Source organism: Eumetopias jubatus, unplaced genomic scaffold, assembly GCF_037043125.1.
Source record: "Eumetopias jubatus isolate StellerSeaLion01/CBP00866 unplaced genomic scaffold, mEumJub1_p1.0 scaffold_9, whole genome shotgun sequence".
In the NCBI taxonomy this organism is placed as follows: Eukaryota; Metazoa; Chordata; class Mammalia; order Carnivora; family Otariidae; genus Eumetopias; species Eumetopias jubatus.
The window spans coordinates 68,832,995-68,855,715 of record NW_028274815.1 but is presented as its reverse complement, the minus strand read 5'-3'; the positions used below and the strand labels follow the sequence as shown (position 1 = coordinate 68,855,715).

Below are 22,721 nucleotides of genomic sequence, written 5' to 3'. Positions count from 1 at the left end.
AAAGCAAAACTGGAAGCATCACAATTCCAGACTTAGAGTTATATTAGAAAGCTGTAGCAATCAAAACAGTATGATACTGTCACAGAAATAGACACATAGATCAATAGAACAGAATAGAAAACCCACAAATGGTCAGTTAATCTTCAACAAAGCGAAAAGAATATCTAATGGGAAAAGACAGTCTCTTCAACAAATGGTGTTGGGAAAACTGGACAACAACATGCAAAAGAAAGAAACTTTGCCACTTTTATACACAAAACACAAATATAATTCAAAATGGATTAAAAACCTAAATGTGAGCTTTGAAACCATAACAATCTTTTTTTTAAAAAGATTCTATTTATTTGACAGAGAGAGACACAGCAAGAGAGGGAACACAAGCAGGCGGAGTGGGAGAGGGAGAAGCAGGCTTCCCACAGAGCAGGGAGCCCGATGCGGGGCTCGATCCCAGGACTCTGGGATCATGATCTGAGCCGAAGGCAGACGCTTAATGACTGAGCCACCCAGGCGCCCCTGAAACCATAAAAATCTTAGAGGAGAACACAAGCGGTAACCTCTTTGACATTGGCCATAGCAATTTCTTTGTAGATATGTCTCCTGAGGCAAGGGAAACAAAAGCAAAAATAAGCTATTAGGACTTCATCAAAATAAAAAGCTTCTGCACAGAGAAGGAAACAATCAACAAAACTAAAAGGCAACTTATGGAATGGGAGGAGATAGTTGCAAGTGACATGTCTAAAAAAGGGTCAACACCCAAAATACAAATAATCCGATTAAAAAAATGGGCAGAAGACATGAACAGACATTTTTCCAAAGACATACAGGTGGCCAACAGACACATGGAAAGATGTTCAACATCACTCATCATCAGGGAAATACAAATCAACACTACAATGCGATATCATCTCATACTTGTCAGAATCTCTAAAATCAACAACATGTGTTGGCAAGGATGTGGAGAAAGGGGAACCCTCTTACTCTGTTGTCAGGAAGGCAAACTGGTGTAGCCACTCTGGAAAACAGTATGGAGGTTCCTTAAAAAGTCAGAAGTAGAACTACCCTATGATCCAGCAATTGCAATCCTAGGTATTTACCTAAAGAATACAAAAATACTAATTCAAAGAGATACATGCACCCTGATGTTTATAACAGCATTATCAACAATAGCCAAGTTATGGAAGCAGCCTAAGTTTCTATCAACTGATGAAGGAATAAAGAAGTGGTATATATAGGTAATGGAATATTACTCAGCCATTAAAAGGATGAATTCTTGCCATTTGCAACAACTTGGTTGGAGCTAGAGAGTATTATGCTAAGCAAAGTAAATCAGAGAAGTCAGATACCATATAATTTCACTCATGTGGAATTTAAGAAACAAATCAAATGATCATAGAAGAAAAAAAAAAAGAAGCAAACCAAGAAACTTAATTATAGAGAGCAAACTGATGGTTACCAGAGGGGAGGTGGGTGGAGGAATGGGTGAAATAGGTGATGGGGATTAAGGAGGGCACTTGTCGTGATGAACGCTGGGTGTTGTATGGAAGTGTTGAATCAGTAAATTGTACACCTGAAACTGATATTACATTGTATATTAACTAAGTGGAATTTAAATAAAAATTTAAAAATATAAATAATACCTTGAGAATGAATGATAAATATACAAAGTGACAATATCAATTTCTTAATGAAAATTGTCAAATAAGCAAAAAAACAATATATATTCATGTAATGAATATCCACATTTCCAGCATCAAATTTCAATAATTAATGCTATTTAGCCAATCTTGTTTTACCCATGTTTCCCTATCACTATTATTTATGTTGTTTTTGGAGTATTTAAAGACAGATCTCAGGCATTATATCATTTCATTATAAATATTTCCATATATATATATATATATATATATGGAACAGATGAGGATATTTTAAAGTATAAACAAAATGCAAATTAATAATAATTCTTTAATGATATTAATACTTAACCTATGTTAAAATTAATCCAGTTATCTCAAAGTAAATTTTTATACATTGTTGAAATTGAGATGCAGACAAGGTCTACACATATATCTTGACATAATTTTTAAAACTTCTTAATTTAAAACAAACCTTCTATTTTATTTTTAATTTTTTAAAAGATTTTATTTATTTGAGAAAGAGTGTGAGAGAGAAAGAGAGCAGGGAGGCAGGAAGCAGAGGGCAAGAGACAAGCAAACTCTATGCTGAGCATGGAGCCAGACTCAGAGCCCTACCTGATGTGGGGCCCAACTTGGAGCTTGTTGTGAGACTACACTTGGAATTGGATCCCACAACCTTGAGATCATGACCTGAGCTGAAATCAGGAGTTAGACGCTTAACCGACTGAGCCCCCCAGGTGCCCCACAAAACTTTTATTTAAACTGGGTCTGTTTGACCAGTATTCTGACTGCTTCCTCATTTTCTCAACTGATGAAACAAGAGTCTTGATTGGATTCGTATGCATTTTGGAGCTGTGGCACGATTTCTCTTAGGTGATGTATTCCATTTTACATCAAGTCCCAAAATTCATAATGTCTGCTGTCCCTATAATTGTGAAGTTAAGATAGATAAGTAGGTTCAGGTGTTTTCAGCCACATCTATCCATCATAGAGTTTTCCATTTACCTTTCACCTAACAGTTTTAGCAACCATTGATAATCATTGCCTAGATTTATTATTTATAAGTGGTTGCAAACAGTGATTTTCTAATGTTATCATTCCTTTTACATCTGTTAGTTGCAATTATCTGACAAGAGCCAAGAAATGACGTTTCTTCATCAAATATCAGGATGCTCTGAAACACTTTATCTGGAAAAGTAGGGGTAATTAAAATATGTAATTCTTTCCCATTATTTGTTAATTTCAGAACATTATTTGGTGCTTTAGAAACCTCCAGAATTGATTAACAAATATATTTTGATATCATTATGAACAAGTATATATTTACATATTTGAAGTATTTCAGTCTATTGTCACTCTTCTTTTGATATTTAACTCCGGCCAGTGAAAAACCTTTCACGTTGGCTCTTGTTTCCCTTTATTTATTTATTTTTTAATTAATTTTTTAAAAAGATTTTATTTATTTATTTGACAGAGAGAGACACAGCGAGAGAAGGAACACAAGCAGGGGGGAGTGGGAGAGGGAGAAGCAGGCCTCCCGCTGGGCAGGGAGCCCATTGCCGGGCTGGGTCCCAGGACCCTGGGATCATGATCTGAGCCGAAGGCAGATACTTAACGACTGAGCCACCCAGGCGCCCCTCCCTTTATTTTTTTTTAAAAACGTTTCTGCCAATCTTTTTTTTTCCTCTCAGCTTTATTGAGAGATTAAATTGACAAACAGAATTGTAAGATATTTAAAGTATAGAACGTGATCATTTGATATACATACACATTGTGTAAGTATTTCCCCGGACGAGTTAAAATTAATCCATCCATCTCCTTATATATTTAGGTTTTTTTTTTTCTTTTTGGTGAGAACATTTACAATCTACTCACTTAACAAATTTCAACTATACAATAAAGTGTTATCAGCTATAGTCACCAAGGGGTTCAAGCCCTTCACCCCTCTGAGAAGACCTGGGAGTTGGGAGGTTCCCTCTTGATTGTATGGCACTGGGCTGGGAGTGGGGTGTATGACAAGACTGGGTCTCAGTCTTGCCTGTTCCATAGGTATTTTTTCATTCACTTGATGTATAGGAGTCAGTTCCTGGATTTCTTTCAGAGGTAATTGTCCAATGTGTAGCTGTACATTTGTTGTGTTTGTGGGAAGGGGGAGTTCAGAAGTATGTAGTCGTTTTGGTCAACCTTGGCTCTTATTTCCTTTTGAAATGGCCTCAATGGTATTTGATAAACTATGTAATTTATGTCATATGCCAGTGCCCCAGGCTTACCCAATACCGTTCACTAGAATAAAATCAACCTAAACTGGCCATTTATTTTGATTTCTGTCGGTATTGATTGTGCAATATAATATCTAAAAAATTAATCTGTGTTGTATCAGTATACTATTCTTTTTATTGCAATTTAATACACATTTAATTTATTACAATTTATTCACTCATTCCACTGTTGACAGATATTTTCAGTTTTTGAATACTATGAATAAGAATGTTATGAACATTCTTGAAAGGGACTTTATAGCTATATGTACTTATTTCTCTTGGGTGTATAACTAAGGGTGAATTTGCTGAATTATGGGTAAATGTATATTTTGTTTTTTGGATACTGGCAAAGCATTTTCTAAGACTGTTTTACCAGTTTACACTACAACAGTTACATGTGTCACCTTGAATTGCTGTACATCCTCATTAACACTGGCATTTTCAATCATTTTATTTATACCATTTTGGTGGGTGTTTAGCAGTCTCAGTGTTGTTTAAGTTTACATTTCCATGACGACTAATAATTCTGACCAAATGTCTATACTCTGGCTATTTGGACATTCTCATTAATGAAGTTCCTAGTTAAGGCTTTTGGCCAGGTTTTATCATGTACTTTATCTTTTTTAAAAAAATTAATGTGTAGTTCCTTACATATCCTAGGTATGAGTACTATGTCACATATGTGAATTGTAGCTGTCCTTTTCCATGCTGTGATTTCCATTTGTACTCTGTTAAAGATGACATTTTGATGAAGTTCTAAAATATTAATTTTTCTCTGTTTAATGCTTTTCATGTTCTATTTAAGAAATCTTTGTTTTCCTCAAGTACTTGAAGATATACTCATGTTTTCCCTTGAATCGTTATTCTTTTACCTTGAACAAGGGATCATGAACTTTCTTGAATAATTTCTTTTGAATAGTGAGAAGTAGTAGTAAAAATTTTTCTATGCTACTGTTTAATGGTTCCAGCACCATTTATTGGAAAAACCAATCTCTACGTTTCTCTAAATTACAGAAGAGTCTTTATATAAATTAGGTAATTATCTATCTGTGGGTTTGTTTCTAGGACCTCCAATATTTCTTAGTAGTCTTTTTGTATACATATGTACCTATATTACATTATCTTAAATATAGTTTATAGTATATTTTTGGTTATTTAAGTCTCCCAATTTTATTTAACTTTTCAAAGACTGCTTTGGCTATTCTATATTCCTTGCATCTCCAAAATTTTCCTTGAACATTGAACACCAACTGATATTGAATAGAATACCTACAGAGGTCAGTTAGATCAATTTAGGGAGAATAGAAATGTTCTTATGAATCTCCCCATTCATGAGAATTTATTTAAGTCTTTAATTTTTCTCATCAATATGTTTAAGTTTTCAGTGTAGGTATCTTGCCCAGTTTTACTTAAATGAGTTCTATATATTTTTTGCTACTTTACATAACTGCGTATAATACCCAGTGCTCCATGCAGCACATGTCCTCTTTAATACCCATCACCAGGCTAACCCATCCCCCCACCCCCTTCATTCTTCCCTTCCTGCTATCTTCTTTTTTTTTTTAAACATATAATGTATTATTTGTTTCAGAGGTACAGATCTGTGATTCAACAGTCTTACACAAGGAATTTTTAATCTCAGGAAACAAACTGAGGGTTGCTGGAGTGGTGGGGGGTGGGAGGGATGGGGTGGCTGGGTGACAGACATTGGGGAGGGTATGTGCTATGGTGACTGCTGTGAATTATGTAAGACTGTTGTTTGTTTTTTAAATAAGTAAATGAATGTTAAAGTTTATCAAAGAACTTTATTCCTCTACTGAGATGATCATGGTTTTTTTATCCTTGCTGATCTGTGAATGTTAGGCCAACCTTGGATTTTTGGAATAAACCTCATATGGAAATGGTTTTATTGTATTTATATATTATTATATTTATGGGTTCATGAGAGATATTGGCCTGTAATACTGCTTCCTTGTAGTTTTCTTGTGACTTTTGATGTCAGAGTTGTGCTGGCTCCATAAAATGAGCTGAAAGTTGGGTCTCGCATTTTCATTTTTTGGATAAACGTGTGTAATATTAATATTATTTCTCCTTTTACTATTTGGAAGAATTCATCAGTGAAGCCATCTGGAGGCAGGAAATCCTTCCTTTCTCCCTTCTTTCTTTACTTCCCTTTCTGCTTGCCTTTCCGACTTCCTCTCTTTTGGGAAAATTTTTGGAATACAGATTCAGTTACATTAATATGTATTGAATTATTCAGCTTTCATAATAATTTTTGGCAGTAGAATTAGTCCAATATCTGCTACTCTATAATGACTAGGCAGAAATTGTTTCAACTCTTTTTTAAATTAAAGAAATGCTGTTAATGTATGTTTGTGTACATATAAATAACATTGAAAGATTTTTTTAAATGGTTGCAATTTTTAACTCTGGATAGATGATGTAGTGACTATTTACTTTTGTCCTTATATTCTTATGCATTATCTGATTTAATTTTCAAAAAAGCACGTATATAATTTTCACTCAGAAAGCAATGAGATTTATTTATTTAAAAATGTTTTAAAAAGAAAAAGGTACATTTACTCAGGTACTTGAGATTGAGTACTATTTTAAAAAAAGCATAACAGAGGTCATAAGAATGACGCTTAATATTAATAGAACTTGAAAATGTTTTCTTAGTTTTCATCACTGTGACAATCAATGTAAGCCTCATGGAAAAAGAAATCATTTGAACCCTAAGTATCAGCATGCTATGACTGTGTCAACAATTCCTATGATATCTATTACTTTAATAATCTGAATCATTATCCTGATCATTCAGTTCATGTGTAGAGATGCTAAATTTTGATGTAGAATACATTTTTCTATTTTTTTCCATGTGTGTTTGGAGGCAGAATTTAACAAACAGATCAATAAGAACTTTCCATGAGAATAAACAGAATAAGAAAATAAAATCCCTTTTCTCTAGTAAGCCAGGAATGGAGATAATACCTTAGTTACTCTCAAGCATGAATACATAACAGAAGCAACCATTTAGTCCTTCAAAATATAAAATATATTCATTAAAACTCTGACTTAGCAGGTCTGGAGAAGGCTCCTAGGATCCATGGTTCTCAAAACCCTCACAATTCTGAGATCTATTCAAATATGAGAAATATTATTTCATTTATTATTTCTGCTCTCAAATACCTACAAAAAATCATAGACAAATCTATGTATTTACTGTTGTTAGAACGTGTTTCTCCACCTTGGCACTATTGATATTGATACTGAGGGTGAATAATTCTTTGTTTTTTTTTTTTTTTTAAGATTTTATTTATTTATTTATTTGAGAGAGAGAATGAGAGAGAGAGAGAGCATGAGAGGGGGGAGGGTCAGAGGGAGAACAGACTCCCCGCTGAGCAGGGAGCCCGATGTAGGACTTGATCCCGGGACCCCAGGATCATGACCTGAGCCGAAGGCAGTCGCTTAACCAACTGAGCCACCCAGGCACCCGAGGGTGAATAATTCTTTGTTGTAAGGGACTTTCCTGCATATGGTAGGTTGTTTAGCAGCATTTCTGGCTTCTAGTCACTAAATTCCAGTAGCACACTCCAGTCCAGTCCACTGGCAACCAACAATATTTTCAGATATTATCAAATTGCCCCCATTGAGAACACTGCATTGAAACAACTGCCCTACCTAGGAAATAAAGAGAGAAGTTAGACAATCTGACAATGGATAATTCCCAGATAAATAAGAAAATAATAAAACTCAGGAGCTGAACAATGATTGTATACAAGGTACATAGCTTCTTTAAATCAGCAAGTCTGCCTCCCATTCCAGATAGTCAACATCACAAGCAGCTACCAGTGTTTACCATGTTCAAGGTCCAGAGGCCTACATCCTGATCCTTTTTATATTAACCTCTTTTCTTTTCTTTGCTTCTATACTCCAGAACCTTTTTGCTTTGTTTATACCTATATACACTTTTAAAAATTTCATTTGACTTGTGAGACCCATTCCTTGTATGTGGTTCTTTAGTTCTTTTTTTTTTAATTTACTTATTTATTTTAGAGAGAGAGAGAACACGTGCACCCCGCCCCCCGACGTGAGTGGGGGAGGGGCAGAGGGAGAGACTCTCAAGCAGACTCCCCACTGAGTGTGGAGCCCAACACGGGGCTCAATCCCAGGACCCATGAGATTATGACCTGAGCCAAAACCAAGAGTTGCATACTCAACAGACCAAGCCACCCAGGCACCCTGTGGTTCTTTATTTCTGTTGTCAGTTTCCCTTTGTCGACCAATATTTGAATTCATTTCCTTGACTGTATACCTTTCAGTTGCTCAAGTTAAATACAATACTTATCCAGACCCCAAGTACCCTGCATATTCAGCACAGGGCCTTGCAGGTGGTCTTGTGCCCTTTGTTAACATTTGTTAAGTAGACTCTTGGGGTGTCAGATGGTGAACCCCATTTTAAGAAAAAGGCCACAAAATAACAGAAATAGAGAAGTTTTTTGCTTCCATGTACACTGGAGAGGCCACACACAGAGCCAGAGAACACCAGGACCTGGAACACATGCCTTTATTAAGGGCCATGGGTGGAGTACTTTGAAGTTCCTGGGAGAAGGCCCAACTGGTCAATTCAAACCAAAAAGAGCAGAGTTTTGGTAAGCTTCAGGGTACACAAAAGGTGCACAGGGGAAAGGCCCTGGGAAGTAGGGGTGAGTGCTATGCCAAGGGCAGTGGGGAGTTGTATCACAACTTAACATTTATTTACGATTCTACTTGCTGTTACCTAGGGCGTATGCTCACAGGAGGGACCAGTGTCAGTTCAAGACCCCCATAGGCCACTTGGCCATGCAAAATGGATGCCACACTAGCAATATCATGGAATAGTTTAGCTAAACTTTTTTTTTTTTTAGTTTTATTATGTTATGTTATCACCATACATTACATCATTAGTTTTTGATGTACTGTTCCATGAGTTTAGCTAAACTTTTAACAGCTGGTGACTTAGAAGGCTCATCCCAGCCCCAAGCATGTTTCCTAATCACTTTATGTATGGACAGGAATCACAAGCTCCTCCTCTTTCACAAGATCTGAAGGAATAGTGTAGCAGGTCTTGTCCAGGACTGCTACTAGGGAAGCTCCTAGAGTGGAAAATCCCTCTATGACTTGCAAGCATAATTTAGGGAAATTCTTAGAACGTAATACATCATTCACAATTCTTATTTGGAAGCTTAAAATTGAGTCTGGGTAAACTGGTAGATAATGTGCTGATTTATTGGTTAAGATGTTAATAGCAAGTGCAAGTGCCTTTATTTGAAGTGGATATAAGCCTTAGAAAGGGTACACTTAGATCCACTCTTTACTGTGGAGTCTAATATGTAGTGGTCACATAAATCCAATGATGCAAGGCACACTCTAGTGAATGATGAGGCAGGTGCAGGGGACATATGTCCATTTTATTGCTGGTTGCTCCTATGCAGACACTGAATGGCTAACAGCAAAGGGGAAGGTTTAATAATGTTTCCTTCCAAGGTTAATAATCAGCAAGTTACGTAGAACACTTAGCCTGCCAGGCACTGAAAAATGCTGATGAGACCGGAAGAGCCATCTGCCCTGTGCACACTAAACCTGGAAAGATACTATTAATCCCAATCCTGCTTATCATGTATCATTCACACAAGCATCCATTGCCAGTTTGAGACCCTGAATGTTTCACAACTACCATTACTGATGAAAGCTACAGTTTTCCTGAGAATTGGGAGAAAATTTCAAAACTCATTGCAGTTTATTTTTCCCCCTCAAAAACACTAGCATTAATGACTAAATTTTTGAGATTGGCTGTATTTGAAAGTCTCATAAATAAGAGCATTGTGTAGGGGCACCTGAGTGACTAGTCAGTTAAGCGTCTGACTCTTGGTTTTGGTTCAGTTCATGATATCAGGGTCATGAGAGTGAGTCCTGCGTTGGTCTCCGCCCTGAGCAGGGATTCTGCTTGGATTCTCTCCCTCTCCCTCTGCCCCTACCCCTGCTCACATGCTCTCTATCTCTCTCTTTCTCTCTCTCTCTTTAAAATAAATAAAATGTTTTTTTAAAGTAGCATTGTGTATACTTTATTGTTCTGGAAATTGGCTGCAAGGGCAGGAAGGTAATCTGGATGATTGTTTCTAGGACTCTACAAACTATGAGCTCCGAAAAGACTTTGGTGTTTCAGCAATACTGGCTGACACCAAAGGTTGTTCTTTTGGAACTAGCTCTGCATTAAAACCTGTAAGCATGAAAACATGTACAATGATACTTGCCACATACATACTGGAAAGGAAAGTGACTGGGGGATATGTTGACTCTAACTGAGATGTTTTCAGCCATTCGCCTTAAAGCAGTCACTATGACTCAGAAGCAATGGTCATTTGAGGGGCCAGCCTTCCTTGAAGGAATATTCATAACTATATCTATACTAGAAGATAGTTACTTCCTTAGTGATTCAGGACACTGAATAGAGAAGTGCCTTATACCAGGAAGACTTATACTGTGGATGGTTGGCTACGTATCATAGTAATTAATCAGTCCTGATATTTAATATACTTAATCTTATATTTTTAAGAGATTTCAGAACTATAAGAGAGTAAGGAATTATTAAGCTTGGTACTAATTTATGCAAAACCCACAGTATGAATGAAAGGATAATAATGTAACTCCACAACTAACAAACATATGAAAAGAAAAAATTTGATTATATGTGAAAGGATTTTATTTCCGAAATAAGAGAAAGTTGGTGGGAACACATGTCTTACTAATATGCTGTTGGCCAAGTTGAGAGATGAGATAATTGTTTGCAAATTACCTGGAAATGTCAGAAAGAAACTGATTAGTTTTCCAAGCCTAGGACACATCTCAGGGCCCTCCTTCCTTAAGTGTCAAGTACACTCCCTATGTATATACTTCATTAGCCTGTGCCTTAGTGGATTGGTATATCTGAATTTGAAATATCACAGCCAATACCATTGTTTCTCATATTAGACATTACAAATTAGATTTTGGATAAGAGTGATACTTATAAAGTACTAATAATTTGATCTATTGATTATGAGGATTTGATATGAAACATAAAAACTTATATTAGTATCTGAAAGAAGTTGTTGAGATTAGAACGTATTTTCTTATATAAATCCTAATGTAGTAGGTAGTTAAAGTCAAACATATGATTTATGACATAGCCACTATATAAAATTTATTTCAACTATATCACAAGTACCTTAAAAATGCATCAAACTATGGTAGTTTGAGAAATGATCTGCTGCATAACTGCATGGATTCTTATAGTATCATAGATAATAATGGGAGAATATGTGCTTTTATAAGGAAAATGTAAGCTTACAATTGAGAAATTTTCAAAATATAGCAGAATGCATTTGCTAATGTGATGTATTTACAAGGAAGAAATTAATTTTCAACAAACCACAGATGAACCCTGAGATAAATGGTCTTTGTTTTCATCATTTGGCTGGAAAGCAAGCATGTGCCTATTTATTATCATAATAATATTGTGTGTGAGGGCATGTGTTTGGGAAAAAATGTATTAAAGTGTTAACTAGTGGGTCTTCTTACCAGTTTAAGGAGACCGTCACTTCAGTCTGTTCAGGAGCCAGAGTTAACCACTTCCAGCCTGCCAAAGAGCAATTATGGAAGACTGTAATTAGTCTTACTGTTTGACAGAATTTCTGGAAAGACTCTACAGTGTCTATAAAGCAGACAGATGTCTAGGCCATTTGGTAGAGTAAAAACTATTGGGAACTCAGATATTAGGTCCAGATGACATCGTAGTTAGAATGGAAGTTTATTGATTGAGATGTTACTGACACAATTTCTGGATTTGCCAAGGGAAAGGATACTCAGGGCTCCTCTGAACAGACCAGATTCACATAATCCATATGAGTTACTTAAGGCTATGAGCTTGGAATACCTTTGGCAGGAGACAAAGAGGCTAGTGAGGACCCATTTCCACCTAGGCTCTTACAAATGTGCAGACTTCTAAAGGAAGAAATAGAAAGTAGCTTATTAATTTATATTAAAATGGATTATTTGGGCAGGCTGGAAGATTTTGCTTACATTCTCAGTATTCATTCAGTAGAGTTTTGACCACAGTCTAAGTGTTTCGATACATATGGAAAATATGCTCCCGCTTACCAAAAATTATCTAATTTTGTTTGATTTATTATCCACCATTAACAAAATAAGTGAAATTTTTTAAGGTCCATACTATACATTACATTGCCTTTACACTGAGACTTTCATGGATATCTTTTTAGAGAGAGTCCAGAAATTTGAGGGAGGTTAATTTTTATGAACAAAGGGTTAGGAAAAGGAGGCGTCAGGAAAGACTCAGAAGGTGAGGTGTGGAAACACCTGGATGGACCCAGAGAAAGCAAGAGCAAAGAACATCAGTTCTTTATAAAGGAGAAATGAGGGGAAATACTAGAGGGAGTGATCAGTATCCCAGTGAATATATTAGACTCTTCTAGTCTTACTGATCATGTTCTTTTAAATGCACCCAGGGGCACCAAAGTATCCATCATGTTTATTGGTGTTTTGGATACTTACATTGCCCTATATCACATCCTCTCTACCTAACCTTTATTCTGGCCATTGATGAGTCAAACAGACTCATGCAGATGTAAACTAATGGCACTTTGCATCACCACAGTCATTCTTTCTTGCTTTCTTGTCCTGGGCTTTCATAATTCTGTGTCAAGGAAATTTGTATGACCCCACTTAGCACTTGTGCATGCTTTTCTAATAGCTCATGGCAGTGAGCATCCTAATGGGACAAACTTTACATGATAGATAAGAGCTGCTGATAAGTACTTCCTTTTTTGTTCTTTTTGTGGGCAATTGTGAAATTCCATATATAAATCTCCCGAGAAAGTCCCAGTTGCATTGAGTACCATTTTCCACAGAGGAGAGCTATTCTACAACTCATCCTTCTATTGACTTTCCTTCTCCACTATTTTATTCTGTGTCATAAGAATATATCCCAAAATAAACTAGCACACACAAAACCTTGCCTCTGCTTACTCCAAATGAATACAGCTACTCTACTCTGTCCAGAAAATCTTAAGACTTATAAGTGCTAAAATAAGCAAACCCACAAGCAAGCAAAAACCCTGCTTATATAGAATTTTCAATATGGTGAGAAGGCAGGCAATAAACAAATGAAATGCATATGTGATATATAAGATAATAAAAATACATCAGTGTAAGGTACAGAGAATGTTAATATTAAAGAATATTTTTTTAAAAAACTTTAAGATATAATTCACATACCATATGATTCACACATTTAAAGAGCACAATTCAATTTTTTTGGTATATTTAGAGTGTTGTACAATCATTGGCATAGTCTAATTTTGGAATATTTTCATCCCCTCTAAGAGAAAGCTTATGCCATTAGCTGTCACTTTCCCATTGCCTCTCAGCTTCTAAACTTTAAGCAATCAATAGTATTCTTTCTTTTTCTGTCCTAGACACTTTTCCTATTCTGGAAACTTCGTGTAAATGGAATCATACTATATGTGATCTTTTGTACTGAGTTCTTTCATTTTAGTATAGTGTTTTCAGTATCAACCATGTTGTTGTACATAGTAGTATTTTTTAAATTGGCAAATAAAATTCCTATGTTTGGATATATCATACACATAAGGATTCATCAGCAGATAGACATTTTGATTGTTTCAACTTTTTGGCTATAATAAATAAAACTGCTAGGAACATCCATATATAAGCTTTTTTGTAGTTGCATCTTTCTATTTCTCCTGGATATCTAGGTTAAAAACAAATTGCACCATGTTGGGGTTCAACAGGCAAGGGAGACTGTTGCAAGACTACTGCACAAGAGGAGATAGATTCAACTCAGTTCTGCTGAAACAAAAGACAAGAGGATTTTTACATGTTGGAGTGAGCTAATGGAGGTTGGTCGATGTTGTTAGGCCTTCGGTGCTTGATAATTGTCTTTTATGAAAGTAAGATTCCTACGCTCTCCCAAGGATTGGGACATAGGAACACTATCTCCTTAGATGGTTACATTTCAAAGGAATGGCTCCCAGGTCCTTGAGAAAGATACTGCTGGGTTCTAAAACTGCAAGAAGCTGGTAGAAGATTTATATCTCAAAGGGGCAGAGAAAAAAATTTTTCAGGTCCAAATTTTCTAAAGCAAAGGCTCTAAGAAATGGGAGGTTAATGTCTCATAGTAAGGAAGAAATCTGTCTAAAGCTAAGGGGAACTTTAAGACTGTCTAGGTTATAAACCTAGGAGTGGCATTGCTGTGTCATATGATAACTCTAGGTTTTACTTTTTGATGAAGGGCCAAACTGTTTTCTTAAGCAGCTGCACCATTTTACATTCCAACCAAAAGTGAGGAAGAGATACACTTTCTTCACATCTTCACAAATAGTTGTCATTTCCTGTCCTATGATGATGATGATGGTGATGATGATGATGAAGTCATCCTGTTGGCGTAAATTGGTATCTTATTGTGGTTTTGTTTTGTATTTCCCTAAAGACTGATAATGCTTAGTTTTCATATGCTTATTGGCCATTTGTAAATCTTCTTTCAAGAAATATAATTCAGATCCTTTGCATATTTCTAAATTGCGTTATTTCAAAAATTTCACTCTCTTTTTCAAAACATTTTTCCTTTTTATTATTGATTTGTATGTATTCACATTATTTAATCCTATTAGCTTACATATTCTGGAGAATGCAGGTGACAGGTGAAAATAATAAATCCTCTCAGATCTCCTTTTCGTTTTGTCCCATGTTAATACTGGAAAAGGTGAAATAGAATTGCAAAGAATTATGCTTTCCATATCAAAATAGGGTACAAAATTCCTTACTATAATTACATCAGATGAATTGAAAGCAATTATATTTTACTAAAATGTAAAACTTATTTTTAAATGAAAAATCCTTGATGAAAGTATTTGAAGTCCTATCTTGGGACTCAGGATTCTTTTTTTCTTCACCTTTACCCCAACTCTCTTTAGTTATCACTAGTTGTTAACATTACACTGGTCCTAGAGCCCAGTCCTACCTAGCCCTTTGGAACTGATGTATATTGGCCCAGGTGCCTATAGTTTCAGCTTTGCATTGGTCACTGACTCTCAGATTGCTCCAGTCTCTACAAACAAAACTAGGTGCAGTCCTCACTCTGCCTGCACGGGCTCCTTGGGACCAGTATCCTGACCTCCTTCTCGGCCAGGCTGGTGGAGACGAAATTGAACACAAAGCAAATGTGTGTTAGATGGAAGCACTGAGGGAAAAAAGAGCACATAATTGCAGAATGGTCTGTAGTATTAAAATATAAACTTGTTTGTTTTTAACTTGGTTTCTTTTACATGTGGGCATTTTCATTATCAACTTTCAAGATCTTAGTAGCCCATAGACATCATCAGAAAACAACATGCATTGCCTAAGTAGTGTCCACATTTGGAATTAATAAAAATGTAAGTGCTTCTTGTTTTTAATAGCTTTTTTCCTACCTCCCATGTGGATTTACAATTTCCTCTGGTTAAGCGCTGTGAAAAATAAGAATTTAACTTCAGGTAAGTTTCCACAGCCTCACTAATTCTTGGAGAACTGTTAGAGAGACAATCTGCAGGATCTTTTTGCTTCCATGCTGGAAATATTGGGGGGAGATTTATTGAATAATGTCCCAGCCAAGAAATCCCACTCAGGGAAAGTTACAGAGATAAGTAAGCACAAGGAAATGCTTCATAGATGATTTATAAGATAAAATGAAGCTGTCTAATGGAATCTTTTACATAGTAGGGCCCAAAAAGAAAAGAAGGTATTTGCTCTAAAATACAAGATAAAATAATACAGTAACCTCTTTTTATGATAACAAATAATCACAAAAATCTACTCCTAGTTAGTGTTTAAGATTTAAAAAAAAGCAAGAAAAAAAGAGCAAAAATTGAGCTATTTATAGGACTGGTTAGCTCAGTTTGTTAAGATGTGGTATTAAGCAGGCCTAGACCATATAATTTAACCTTTATAAATAACTTTTAAAATTATTAATTCAAACCATTTCATTATAAAAATGAGAAAAGTGAGGTTTATAAAGGTCAAGTAAATTTTCCAAGAAGGGACTTAAGATTAGTACCCTCCTTTATATAAATTCTGTATTATTTTCTCTATTTCACATTGTTCCTACATGAGATTTTTTTTCCTATCCTTTTCTGCAGCACATAGATTTCCATGGCTCATATTTTTTGTATCATCCACATGATAGACCCTATATTTCATGCAATGCATCCATTGTTTAAAACAGTAAATATTTCAAAATAAGTATTTGCATTTCATCCCCATTTTATAGTCAAAGAAACTGAGTTTCAGAGGAATTATGCAGATTCTGTAAGATCCCAAAGTTGGTAAGTGACATGGCTAGGCTTCAAGTCCAACAGGATTGTATCAAACAAGTCCCTAGTCATTTTAGCAGACAGTGATGATTCTCTAGCTTTACTTCTGCTAAAGAACAAAGAGAGGGTGAAAAAATCCTACTCTCTTCAGACAATATTGATGGCATTGCTCAACAATAGGTATATTTATTGTATTATGTAGATAGGCAGAAACAAAGGATCAAACCAAGAAAAATCAGAAACCCAATCAAGGCAAAACAAAAACACAATCAGACACAGAAAGAATATGGGAGATAGAGAAATTGAGAGAAGGAGAAAGCATTTGAAATCTGAAGAATGATTCCCTTAAGTCCTTTTTTTTTTTTAAGATTTTATTTTATTTATTTGAGAGCGTGAGAGAGCACAAGTGGTGGGGAGAGGCAGAAGGAGGGGGAGAAGCAGATCCCCCCCCACCCCCAGCTGGGAGCTCCATGTGAATCTGGATCCCAGGACCCCAGGATCATGATCCACCCAAGCTGAAGGCAGATGCTTAACCGACTGAGCCACCCAGGCACCACCCCCACACTTAAGTCTTAAACTGACTCTTTTTTTTAATTTAATTTTATTATGTTATGTTAATAACCATACATTACATCATTAGTTTTTGATGTAGTGTTCCATGATTCATTGTTTGCATATAACACCCAGTGCTCCATTCAGTATGTGCCCTCTTTAATACCCATCACCAGGCTAACCATCCCCCCCACCCCTCCCCTCTAGAACCCTCAGTTTGTTTCTCAGAGTCCATAGTCTCTTATGGTTCATCTCCCCCTCTGATTCCCTCCCTTCATTTTTCCCTTCCTACTATCTTATTCTTTTCTTTTTTAACATATAATGTATTATTTGTTTCAGACGTACAGGTCTGTGATTCAACAGTCTTACACAATTCACAGCGCTCATCATAGCACATACCCTCCCCAATGTCTATCACCCAGCCACTCCATCCCTCCCACCCCCACCACTCCAGCCACCCTCAGTTTGTTTCCTAAGATTAAGAATTCCTTATATAGGGGCACCTGGGTGGCTCAGTCATTAGGCATCTGTCTTCGGCTCAGGTCATGATCCCAGGGTCCTGGGATCGAGCCCCGCATTGGACTCCCTGCTCCGCGGGAGGCCTGCTTCTCCCTCTCCCCCTGCTTGGGTTCCCTCTCCCACTGTATCTCTCTCTGTCAAATAAATAAATAAAATCTTTAAAAAAAAGAATTCCTCATGTCAGTGGGATCATATGATACATGTCTTTCTCTGATTGACTTATTTCGCTCAGCATAATACCCTCCAGTTCCATCCACGTCATTGCAAATGGCAAGATTTCATTCCTTTTGATGGCTGCATAATATTCCATTTTGTGTGTGTGTGTGTGTGTGTGTGTGTGTGTGTGTGTGTGTGTGTACATATATATATGTATATATACCACATCTTCTTTATCCATGACTCTTGATTATGCATAACTAAGAAGTGACTTACCAAGTCTGGAAGAAAAAAAAAGAAACCATCAGAAAGGAATAGGCCAAATAATTCCTTGAGTTCATACAGAGATGGGCATAATTTGTATTCCCTCCAGCTAGAGTTGAAGGATCATGTAATACACAGGGCATCTGATAGAGTTCTCAAGATATCACCTTAGATAGGGAGGTAAATTAACACTAGACTCAAGAGTGCTCTGGGTTCACCTTAAACAAGTAGAAAAACAAGTCTAGAAAGGATCTAACTCATTCCAAATAACTCAACTGCATACCAAAACAAAGAGCAATACTATTTAAAGGATTACAGTATAACACAGAAATCAACAATTTAATGTGCAAAATATAGAGCATACAATAAAAAATTATCAGGCTTGCAAAGAAATAAGAAAATATGATCAATAATCAAGATAAAAATCAACAAATATAAACATTCAGAAATAAATATTATTTGATAACCTACTGCATACTGAGTAATCTTTAGAACAGTGTGAAGCAATGAGAAAAGAGTGAACACGTTAATTAATTACCTCATAACATGGTTAAGTTTAATTCCACTGTGAAAGAATATATTTTATAATGATTATATCCAAAAAATAAATGAATCCTTATTTTCTAAAGCAGCAGCAACTAAAAAATATAGGTGAAAAACTAAATTATAGGAAACTGAAATAGTGTACAAAATAGGAAAAGTTCTAAAATATTATAATTTCTTCCATTATTAGAAGTATAAAGATATGTGCATGTGGATAAGCTGCTGGTAGACGTGAACAATAATACTTTATTTCAAGAAAATATTATGAGCGCAGTTGTTCTCAAGGTAGTGACAAGATTCAACTAACTTGTATATCTTATTATTCATTCTCCAACTTTCATAACAAAAATTTTTATCATCTATCTGTCTAGTTTATGTTGATAACATTAAAATGGTTAAAATGCAACCTGCCTTGGCAGTAGAGAATACAGAAGAAGATTAAGAGGTGCCATTGTGTAGGGGACAGTTTACTAGACTGCAGACTTGACTCAGTAGCTAACTTTTCTTCTATACATGGCCAGATAAGAAATAGTTTAGATTTTGTGTGCCATGTAGTCTCTGTTATAACTACTAAATTTGGCTGCTATAATATGAAAGCAGTAATAGATAAGGCATAAATAAATAGCCATGACTGTATGTTGCAATAAAATTTTATAAAAACAAATAGTGGTCTGGATTTGGCCCCTGGGCTACAGCTCTTTGATATCTGCTCTAAGCTATAACATTTGTAATATCTCTCAGTGTAATACATGAGAGAAAATCTTAAGAAATTGGCATTACATGTTTTCAGGAAAATTCTTAGGATGGGTGTAAACTTCTATTAGGATTAGTGTAACAGGTGAATAAAACAGATAGTTGTAGGAACCAAGGCCTGAATTAGACCAAAGCAGATCAAGAATTGAAAGCAAAAAGCAGGTAGACACACAAAAAGAAGAAAGGATAGTTTCCATGACTGGATGCAGGTGGGACCTGTGTGTGCCATATGGAGGTTAAGAGCCAAGGCTCTGGGGGTGCCTTGGTAGCTCAGTCAGTAAAGCATCTGACTTGATTTTTGGCTCAGGTCATGATCTCAGGGTCCTGGAATCTAGCCCCAAATGGGCTTGCGCTCAGTGGGGAGTCCACTTGAGATTCTCTCCCTCCCCTTCTGCTCCTCCCCCTGAATAGTGCGCTCTCTTGCTCTGTCTCCCTCTAAAATAAATAAATAAATCTTTAAAAAAAAGAACTAGGGCTTTGAAGCCGGTCAGTTGAGTGTAAATCCTGACTTTGTTCTTTAGTAACCAATGAAAAAAGAGGAGCAATAATCTTATGAAGGTTTCTCATCCTCCTTCAGCCTTTATTCACATAGTAAGATGGAAGAATACACTACTTAAAGGATTGTTGAGATAATTACATGAAATACATGCATTGCATTTAGCACTCTCCCTGAGATAGCCGGCATTTAAAAAATGTTGGCTGCTATTATAGGGTAAATTTTGCTATGAGAGATTAATTTTCGATTGTTATTTTTTTATGGACACTTTGGTGTGCTGTAGTTCAGATGGCATTTTAGGGGCGCCTGGGTGGCTCAGTTGCTTAGGCAACTGCCTTCACCTCGGGTCATGATCCCGGGGTCCTGGGATCGAGCTCTGCATCAGTGGGAAGTCTGCTTCTTCCTCTTCCTCTGCCTGCCGCTCTCCCTGCTTGTGCTCTCTCTCTCTCTCTCTCTCTCTCTGTCAAATAAATAAAAATAAAATCTTTTTTAAAAAAGATGGTATTTTAAAGTCTTAAACTGTGAGAAAACAAAATAGAGAAGTAGCAACTTGCCGTTAATCATGAGAACTGACAGTATTCCAAGACAGTGGCTACTGAGTCTAGTCTGGTCTAGTAACTGTCCCCAACTTGTTTGTTTTTATCAGTGAGGATTTAAGTACAGAAACTGAGGGTAAAATTTTGGAAAATTGTACTATGATTTGACAGATTAATAGCATGTCTTTGAATTTAATAACCAAAAAATAGGGCTTTTTTGTACTTTTTAAAAAAGTTTTATTTTACTGGTAATATATTTATTGCACATTATGGAACTATCAGGTTGAAGTGAAGGAAAAGAAAAAAAAAAAACCTCATTTATCACACAATGTGGGAAGCACTAGAGTTTTTCCTTGGCTATAGACCTGGACTTTCCAATGAAGTAAATGTTCCTTTATATTTTTTTTCTTGAGGATTTTATCTAATTCATTCCCAGTTTAGTTCATTTTATCAAAAACAGACTCTAATAAAATAAGAAGAATTTGGCTGTAGCCACGAGGAAATATGCTTATTTTTATCATCATTAGCTTTTATAAAACTGAATAAGAAAATATCATACTAAATGTTTTTATGTGCTATTAGTTGTTTGTGAATGTCTCCTCTGTCTAGCTGTAGCTAATCAAAAAAGTTAAATCTCGTCATTTAATAGGTAGCCTAAGTTACACAGGGCGACATTTAGCTTTAATGATTTCAATTTTCTTCCATCATTCCTTCTACTAAATTGTTCTAACTGTAATATTGTACTTTACGTGAGGAGCAAAATTATAGCATTCTATATAAGAAGTGTTTGTTCTGCTTTATCTTCTATGGATTTTTCAAAAGGAATACAATGTATTAACACATAGTCAAATAAATTCAACTTGCAAATGCTTTCTTTTCAGGATTCTAAGAATATTCTAGCTTCTAACATGGCGCCCTTCCTACTGAAATTTACAATCCAGCCTGAGGGGTTTAGTAGAAAGTTGTTTAACACTTGCTTCTGAGTGAGAGGAGTATCATGGCCCAATTTACAGGAAACAGCCAAAGCTAGTATTTATATCTTTTTTTCTTATTTTATTGTTTATGAAGTGCTTCGTGTATGGTCCCATTTGATTACCTGATCTTAAATTCCATTTCACAAAGGGAGGCAAAGGCAGTGATTGACTGGTGCAGGATCTCACAACTAGTAAAGGATTTGGAACTTGAATCTGTGTTTTCTAAACTCAGTCTCCTGTTTCTCTGTCGTTCAGCTTTACTCTGCCATCTAATTGCCTATGCCTTTGCCATAGAATTTCTTTGCCTGGCTGTGTTTACAGCCTGTTGATTTAAGGAAACTGTATCAAATCCCCCAGATATCAGCATGGAAAAAATCCAAACCCTTTCGAATGTTCACTGTTATTGAATATTCATTAATTGGAAACCACTACCAAAATATGCTGAGTTGTGTTAGGTTCTGAAATATAAAGAGGAGACAGAATTCAGATTCATGAGGGAAACCAAACTTCTGAAAATGTTGCAAGTAATTGGCATCCCTTAGACAGTGCCACCTTCCAGGTTTATCTGCATATAACCCCACAATCCCAGCATAATTGCATTCTCATAAAATGAAGCATCCTAAAATTATAGAAAAAAATTTCTGGCATTGGTGGGTAGGTTATAACTCTGTAGAAAATGCAATTGCCCTAGAGAAAACTTTTGATATGGAAAATAGCTCAGATTTATCCCAATGCCTCTTACAATTAGCTCTTTTACTAAATGGGCCTATTAATCTCAATATTTCCAGGATAATTGTTTGTGGCTCAGTGATAAATATCAAGGCACCATCTGCACATAAAATCTTTTTATATTCCTTTCCTCTTGTTAGTGTATCTTGATGGTAATGCTATTCACAAGGCTATGTATTTACTGGTAAAGAAATAGTACATGTTCCTTATTGAGCTCTCGGTGACTTTATATACACCAAACACATTTTCTAATTTTACCTTTTGTGGGGAACTGTTCTGCTCTGAAAATTAGTGAAAAGTAAGGATCTATGTAACCAGTGGACTTAAAGTAGCAACCCTGGTTCAGCTTGTCCTGGAGTTGTACTCATAGGGTAGATGGTACAGTTCAAGGAATTGTGTGGCAGAATACTAAAGATGTTCTCACCAGGAACTTGTTTATAAATGGTAAATCATATAGTATGTTTAAGTAATTGTGAAATGTGTGACACTGACAGAAGAAAAGAAAACTCACATAGGTAATGACTTCTTTTTGCTATGCCATTTATAAACAAACGGGAAATGTAACCATTGTGAAATTTCATCAAAATAACCCCAGTGTGGGACGCCTGGTGGCTCAGTTGGTTAAGCATCTGCCTTCGGCTCAGGTTGTGATCCCAGGGTGCTGGGATTGAGCCCCACATCGGGATCCCTGCTCAGCGGGGAGTCTTCTTCCCCCTCTCCCTTTGCCCCTCTCCCTGATCATGCTCTCTCTCTCTCTCAAATAAATAAAATCTTAAAAAAATACATCCAGCACATTTGTAACCATAATGTGCTTAATTCTTATTATAAAAGAAGAAAAATATATTTGTCAACAGTTTTTCTTAACTCTGAGCTCAAATGTGCAACCAACCTAATTCA

General features: G+C 36.0%; 1 long non-coding RNA gene across 1 annotated transcript in view; it reads right to left on the bottom strand.

Moving 5' to 3' along the window:
• Positions 1-11,525, bottom strand: part of LOC148163555 (uncharacterized) — a 42,328-nt gene extending 30,803 nt beyond the window's left edge. The window contains exon 1 of the long non-coding RNA XR_015768873.1: positions 11,495-11,525. This is a non-coding gene — a long non-coding RNA (uncharacterized LOC148163555). The remainder of the gene's footprint in view (positions 1-11,494) is intronic.
• Between the last annotated feature and the right edge of the window lie 11,196 nt (positions 11,526-22,721).